Below are 7,974 nucleotides of genomic sequence, written 5' to 3'. Positions count from 1 at the left end.
GTTCTGGAGCTGCCAACAGCCTAACGTGGCTAAAGGAAAAGGTAATGCATAAGGTCTATGAGATAGGGAGGGATCTGGTGTCGCGGCCTTGTTGATTTACTTTATCCTAAGGGCAATGAAAAGGCTTTGAAGGGTCTAAACAGAGGTGTGAGCAATTATGTTTGTATTGTAGAAAGATCACTACTTGCCAACCTGGGCATGTTAGTGCCGGTCTGGAGCCTGAGGCAGGAGGATTGTTTGAGCTCTGAAGGTGGAGACCAGTTTGGGCTTCATCTAAGCGAGGAAGACCACTATAACGTTAGCTCAGTGAGAGTGAGTTCTTAGCACAGTTAGGCCTGGTGTTCAGTCCCCAGGGAGCGGGGCTGGGTAGAGAGAGATCACCGGTTGCCTTGTAAAGAATGTTTGCAAAAGTAGAGGAGAGAACAATTAGGAAGGTAAGGAAGAGTCGGTGGTGGTGTGTAGATAGGAAGGCATGCGTTGGATAAGGTGGTATGAATGTTCTGACTTGAAGAACTGGGTTATATTACTTTAACTCTAAGGGAGATCGTGTGGGTTGGAAACCAAGAAACTTTAAAGTGCGCTTCTGTGCATATGGATAGTTCTTGGCGCTGTAAAAGAGGATAATGGCCTAGAGAGGAGGAAATATGTATTTGAGGGATTAGACGAGGGGAGGAAGCTGAGAAGAGGACAGTAAGAAGGAGCAAACAGGAAGAAAGAAAGGAGAAAGGCATCAAGGAAATTTGTTTAAAGTGTTACATGTAACAGGTCAGGTAAGATGTGGATTAAAATGTGTCCTATGGATTGTGGAAGAAGAAAGGACACTAGGTACATTTGAAGAAAGCTATTGTTAAGAACCGGACTGGAAAAAAAAAAGAACCGGACTGAAATGGAAAGATATTATGTACAAAATATTTTTGTGGCCAGGCATGGCAACTCAGACTTGTGATCCCAGCATTCAAAAAGCTGAAGGATATGATTTGAGCTAAAGCTGGACCTATGTAACAGACCAGCCATATGTTGCAGGATATTGGATCACACTGTGAACCCCAAGATTGAATTATGTTGCTTTTCCATATCACATTGTATTATATTTCTGATATTGCTTTATGTTGTTTTTCTCATTACTTCATCAAACATTTTTTCAAAGGTATCTACATCTGAATCAGCCAGTAAGATATCCATAGATTTTAGATTGAGGAAACTACGAATCCTGCCTTCCTGCCTGCCTGCTTTCCTTCTTTCTTTTCAAGATTTATTTGTTTTATACAGTGTTCTGCCGGAATGTATGCTCACACACCTGAAGAGGTCACCAGATCTCATTCTAGGTGGTTGTGAGTCACTATGTGCCTGCTGGGAATTGAACTCAAGACCTGGAAGAACTAGACCTGGATGGAGGAGGGTGGTCCTTGGACTTCCCACAGGGCAGAGAACCCTGATTGCTCTTTGGGCTGAAGGGGGGGGGGACTTAACTGGGGGACGGGGAGGGAAAGGGGAGGCGGCGGGTGGGGAAGAGACAGAAATCTTTAATAAATAAATAAATTTTAAAAAAAAGACCTGGAAGAGCAGCCAGTGCTCTTAACCAACCTCTAAGCCATTGCTCCAGCTCCTATGAATTATTTCTAATAGCTATTGTACAAAATATTTACATAAGATGGAGCTGTTTAACATTCCTTGTGGAAGAATTTTCTAGTGGTACCTTTTAACAGGCTGGGAATTATTAAAAGTAGGCATTGTAAAGAGAAGTTTTTCTCTGTCCAGTTTTTGTAAAGGTATAGTTAAAAAGTAGCAAGCTCTCTTGTCAAACTATCTTTGGTCCTCCAGCCTGCAAATAATGACCCGGAGACTTATTACTAATTCTTAGCCTTAGCTTAGGTTTTTATCCAACTAACTCTTATAACTTAGCCCATAATTTTTAATCTGCCTTCTACCACATGGCTCAGTTACCTCTTTTTGATATGGCACATCCAACTTGCTCTGAGTCTGGTGGTGAAATTGCTCACCTAGATTCCTCCTCCCAGTTTCTCTCTTTCTGCCTGGAAATCATACCTGTTCTCTCCTGCCTAGCTATTGGCCATTTAGCTCTTTCTTAAACCAATCAGAAGGCGCCTTAGGCAGAGACACAATACTCTTTAGCACACTATAATAGACCATCCCTTAGGTAATAAAGAAGGCAAGGAAATTCTAGGCTGCAGAGACCTCATTGGCTGAATTGCCTTATTTATAGCTCTCAGATCTGTTAACATTCTCCATTTTCCAGGTTTCTTTTTAATAAATATAGAATTCCAAGGACTGATCAATTCTTCAATATGTTGAGCATTTAACTGCTGTTCTACCACCTGTTCTAGTGCTATAACCAACAAATTCATTGCTATGTTAGCTGTCAGTAGACTTTTCTTTCCTGCCTGCCAGTTCCCAACTAACCAATTCAGAGACTCAATAAATATTCATAAATGCTTGACTGATAGCTCAGGCTTATTATTAAGTAGCTCTTACAACTTAATCCAGTTTTTTTAAATCTTAGTTTTACTACTTGACTCATGGCCTGTTACCTCATTTTGTACACGTCCTGCTTCCTCTGTGTCTGGCTGGTGACTCAATTCCACCTTCTTCCCTACTTCCTTCTAGTCTGGCTTTCCCACCCAGTCTCTTCCTGCCCTGCAATAGGCCAGTGAGATCTTTATTAACCTATGAGAGTAATACATATTTACAGTGTACAAAGATTGTTTCACAGCAGTTAGCCACATACGGTTTTAATTTCCCTACCTGTCATCCTTCTGGCCCTGTACATTCAGTCCACCTTGTACTTTGTTTTACCTAAGAAAAATTTCATTCCCTAGAAGCTGAATATTTACCTCCTAAAGAGGCCAATCTGGGTGCTAAGATTTGGGTGAAATGTTGTGGAATATTTCTTTGCACTATGTTAGGATGTGTCACTGTGATTGGTTTAATAAATAGCTGAATTTCCATAGCTAGACAGGAGAGTTAGGCATGGTTGGGGGAGGGCAGGGAGAAAGACTCTAGGTGCAGGAATTCTGCTGAGGGGACAGAGAGGAAACAAAGTGCAAGATGGAAGAGAGGTAATGCCATATGATATAATGGTTGGAGTTCACAGAGATCCACCTGCCTCTGCCTCCTGAGTGCTGGGATTAAAGGTCTGTGCCATCACCACCTAGTTTATTTCTAGGAATCCTAAACTTGAGTGATCCTGATGGAAAGCAAAGGAATCACATGTAAAATTTCTTAAATAAAAAATTATTAACTTAAAAAATTACTTTTAGGTTGGGCATGGCTATCATAGACCTTTATTTCTAGCACTCAGCTAAAGGCAGGCAATGAGCCAGCCTGGTCTGAACAGTGAATTCAAGGTCAGTGAGGGCTATATTGTTGTGGGGTATTTGATCACAGCATGAACCTGAGACTGCGTTATTTACTAGAAAAACCTGTTTCCAGTTGTGGTGCGGCTCAGCCCTAGCATACACATCAAGATCTTTCTGCTTGCATTTTGAAAACAGGACTAAAAAAAAAGTCAACCAAAAGGGGGAGCAAACATCTAGGTGGCAGGAAGAGAATGTAAGATTATTAAGAAAAACCATAGGGAGTAAGAGGGAATCGGAAGGATGAGTAGAGAGATGCACAGGAAGCAGGAGGGAGGGACAATGAGTTGGGGGACTCATGTTTGAGATGGACAAAGTGAGGCTTCTGGGACATCGGCTGTGGAGGAAGGTCAGCTGGTGCTTTCTCTGCTTCTCCTGGGATAGTAGGCTTTCACCCCAGCATCTGGCACCTGAGTCTTTATTGGTAAAAATCAAACAATTGAGATTTTGTTAAAAACAACATTGGCTCTCCAACACGTGACATGACTACATGGTATACCCACACATTCCAGCCTTCTGGAATATGCAGAAGATGTGGCAAAAGCCAGCATTGGACTAATGAATGCAGATCAATGAGGGACAAGCAAAGTAACCCTATGCCTTCAGCAAATGCCTCAGGGGACCTACTGCAGGTTTCAAAACCAAATTTGGTTCAATCATTCCCTGTCAGCATTAGAGAAACTCATCCACAGAACGATTAAAAGACTTAATACCTGTTATTAAAAACAACACAGCTCTGGATGTGATGAAGGATAGAACAGTATCAGTAGATAAAGGGTCAGAAGAGATCAAACAAGTATTTTGGCAAACTGGTACAAATGGTCAGAGACCAAAGCTAAAAATACAGATAAATGGCATTGAAATTGAAAGTTTAGTAGATACAGGAGCAGAAATAACAGTAATCTCATTGCAGTACCCAGAGACTTATTAATTATGCAATCTTGGTTTTTAGGTTAGGTTTGTCTCAACTAGCTCTTTTAAGAAAATTAACCCATTATATCATATGGCATTACCTCTCTTCCATCTTGCACTTTCTGTTTCCTCTCTGTGTCTCCTGATGTCCCCTCAGCATAATTCCTGCACCTAGAGTCTTTCTCCCTGCCCTCCCCCAACCATGCCTAACTCTCCTGTCTAGCTATTGGAAATTCAGCTATTTATTAAACCAATCACAGTGACACATCCTAACATAGTGCAAAGAAATATTCCACAACATTTCACCCAAATCTTAGCACCCAGATTGGCCTCTTTAGGCTCCACTAACTCTTATAACCAAAATTAACCCACTTCTATTCATGTACATGTTGCCATGTGACTCATGACTTTTATCTTCTCTATGTGGCCATCCTGCGTACTCCTAACATCTCTGCCTTTTCCTTCCCAGCATCCTCTCTGCCCAAAAAGTCCTGCCTAGATGTTGGCCATTCGGCTTTTTATTAAACCAGTCAGTGACACATATTCACAGTGTACAAAAAGATCATTTCAAAACATTAAACACTTTCCTTTCTATTTAGACAAAAAAGTGGAAGAGTGTTGTGGATTATTTGTAAAGATGTGTCTTTGTCAAAGCACCTTCTGATTGATTTAATAAAGAGCTGAATGGTCAATAGCTAGACAGGATGAGGTTAGGCAGACCCTCGGGAGATAGAGAGGACTCTGAGAAGAAAGGCAGAGTCACCAGGAGATGCAGAGCAAACAAGATGTGCAGAAAGTGAGCTAACAGCCACAAGACCTGTTTCAGAATGTAAATTAATATAAATGGGTTAATTTAGGTTATAAGAGTGAGCAAGTTACAAGTCTAAGATCTAAGCTGAGCTTCCCATGTCATAGGGATGCTGGAGGAACAGAGAAAGACTTGTTATAAATAAATCTTCATTTTAAGAACACAAAAAACTTTCCTTCCATCCTCTGAAGGTTTGAGGGAATGATCTAACAATAAACAGACTAGGCAGGAAAAAAGACATATTTTTATTAATGTTCCAAAGAAGAAAATGTCACAACTTGCAGGGGTGGGGGGTGGTTACCACAGTAGTGATGGTCCAACATTATTGAGGAACTTACATATGTTTTTGTCTTTTTTTTTTAAATAGGGAAGAGAGTTAATAAGAAATGTTAAATAGTGAAATATTATTGGGGAAACTTAGCCTCCTTAAACATATACTACCCTAGGACAAAATATGTCCGAGGCACAACAGAAAATGGATTTTTAAGTGATTCTCCATGGGGCCAAAACAAAGGACAATGATGCGTGTCAGAAGCTGTGTGTGCAGACAGATATCAATGTTCCTTCCATGTAGTTCATGGTGAAGTCTCAGTAAGATGGAAGGCAGCAGTCTTCCCCATCCCTGGATTGTTAGGTAGATAAGGAATCGTGTAGGAAGCCTCTTTGTATTCAAAAAACATGAAGAAACAAGAGGTCAAAGGGACTTTAACTCTGTGGAAAATCAAAAAAACCTCTCAGAATGACAAAGCATCAACCACCACTGAGCAACTATTTTGAGATACTGAACAGCATATTATGTTTTTGTTTCAGACAGGGTCTCTCCATTATGTAGCCCTAGCTATCCTTGATGTCATACTTTAGACCAGGTTGGCTGACTTCAATGACTGCCTCTGCCTCTCAAGGGCTGGGAATAAAGGTGTTTGCCACCACATCTAGCTAATTTTATGGAATATGACTTATAAAAGAAAGAAAAATATTTCTAAGATAAATGTGATGAAGCTAGAACACAAACTTGAACATATATCCTGTTTAAAAACAAATTCTGTTATAGCTTTTGTGTTTTTGTTCCACTGGTGGACAAAGGCAGGGCAGACAGATGCAAAAATAATACCTCTTTTGTAACTCAATACTCATTATTTGGTATAAATTTTGATACATACAAAAAGGAAAACGATACAAGATAGCCTAAAGGGTTGACAGTGCTGATGACGCTTGTCTTCAACAGGAGGTCACAACTGAAAATGTCTGGCTGGCTTGCCCTGGGCATCTCCCACTCTTTCTCCCTTGTTGTCTCTCTTCTCTCGAGCTTAGAGTCATCCTCCTGTTTATTCTGTCTGCCCACCAGCCCTGCCTATCAAGTATAAACTAACGTAACACATCGTTACATAGTTAAAGCAATATTCTATAACATAACAAATGTAACACATCTTTTCATAGTTAAAGCAATATAGTACAACACCAGATGTCACTAGCTGCTGGGTAAAGGTGAAGTCACAGTGAAGGTTAAATTCTTCCAGGTTTGCAGCATGTTAATGAATGGATGCAATTCCTCACTCTAGAGGCTGAGGCCAAAAAATCAAAAGTTTCTGGTTAGCCTAAGCTACCTAGACTGCCACCATTCCCAACCCCTTTGGTCCTTGCTGTAATTAGATCTGGAGGTGGTAGAAAAGCTCATGAATTGATTAAGGATGTGAATTCTGGAGGCAGGCTGTTGTGGAATATTATTTTAACTTAGAAGAGATGTCTTATATTTGTTTATACTGTGGGATATTACTTTTAACTGTGTAAAGCTGTTACGTTTGTTTATGCTACACTGGTTTATTATGTAAAGATGTGTTGCATTTGTTTCATTTTGCCTGCCTAAAGCACCTGATTGGCCTTATAAAAAGCTGAATGGCAGGAGGATAGGCGGGGCTGCCCAACAGAAAGAATAAATAGGAGGAAGAATCTAGACTGGAGAGGAGGAGGAGAAAATGAGGGCCAAAAAGAGGGAGATGCCCGGGGCCAGTCATCAGCTGCCAGCCAGTTGATACAGAGTGGGACATACTGAGAGAAAGGTCAAAAGCCCAAGGCAAAACATAGATGAAAAGAACAGATTAAAATAAGAGCTAAGCTAAGGCCTAGCATTGAAAACTAGTAATAAGTGTACGTATCATGATTTGGGAACTGGTTAATAGCACCAAAGAAAAAGCCTGGTACACCAGGCTATGCTTGGGACCGAAGAGCAGATCTGTCATTATATGTGAGGTTCATCGAATCTACTGTGCTTCTGTTTCTTTTCTGTTTTTCTTTGTTTGTTTTGTTGTTGGTTGGTTGGTTAGTTTTTGTTTTTCCCGAACAGGATTTCTCGTGTAGCCCTGGCTGTCTCTGAGCCTAGCTCTGTAGACCAGGCTGAACTGAAACTCAAAGAGATCCTCCTGCCTCTGCCTCTTGAGTAATGAAATGCCGAGCCTATTTATATGTAATTGAAAATTATAAAAGTACCTAAGAAGAGCTGTTGTTAGTATTCAAGGAGTTAACATACATAAAATATTTAGGACCATACCTAGCATACAATAAACATCCTGTGAATTTTACTGTTTTCTTATCAAGTGATTATATGCATGAATCTTATAGTTTATAGTAATAATCAAACTTTAATTCGTATTGATGTCTCCAGGATAATTAAAAGAAATTACACTGGGCGGTGGTGGCGCACGCCTTTAATCCCAGCACTTGGGAGGCAGAGGCAAGCGGATCTTTGAGTTTGTGGCCAGCCTGGTCTACAAAGGGAGTTCCAGGACAGATTCCAAAGCTACAGAGAAACCCTGTCTCAAAAAAAAAAAAAAAAAAAAAAAAAAAAAAAAAAAAAAAAAAAAAAAAAAAAAAAAAAAAAAAAAA

The 7,974-nt window shown here is 40.2% G+C and overlaps 1 non-coding gene across 1 annotated transcript; it reads left to right on the top strand.

Moving 5' to 3' along the window:
* Positions 1-6,143: 6,143 nt before the first annotated feature.
* On the top strand, positions 6,144-6,267 carry LOC126502254 (small nucleolar RNA SNORA40). Its single transcript, XR_007591876.1, has one exon. It is a non-coding gene; the product is annotated as a small nucleolar RNA SNORA40 (small nucleolar RNA).
* The last annotated feature ends 1,707 nt before the right edge of the window (positions 6,268-7,974 follow it).

Source organism: Alexandromys fortis, unplaced genomic scaffold (genome assembly GCF_014885135.2).
Source record: "Alexandromys fortis isolate MF-2015 unplaced genomic scaffold, M_Fortis_MF-2015_v1.1 scaffold_51, whole genome shotgun sequence".
Lineage (NCBI taxonomy): Eukaryota > Metazoa > Chordata > Mammalia > Rodentia > Cricetidae > Alexandromys > Alexandromys fortis.
Note: the sequence above shows the minus strand (reverse complement) of the source record. Positions and strands in the feature narration are given on the sequence as shown.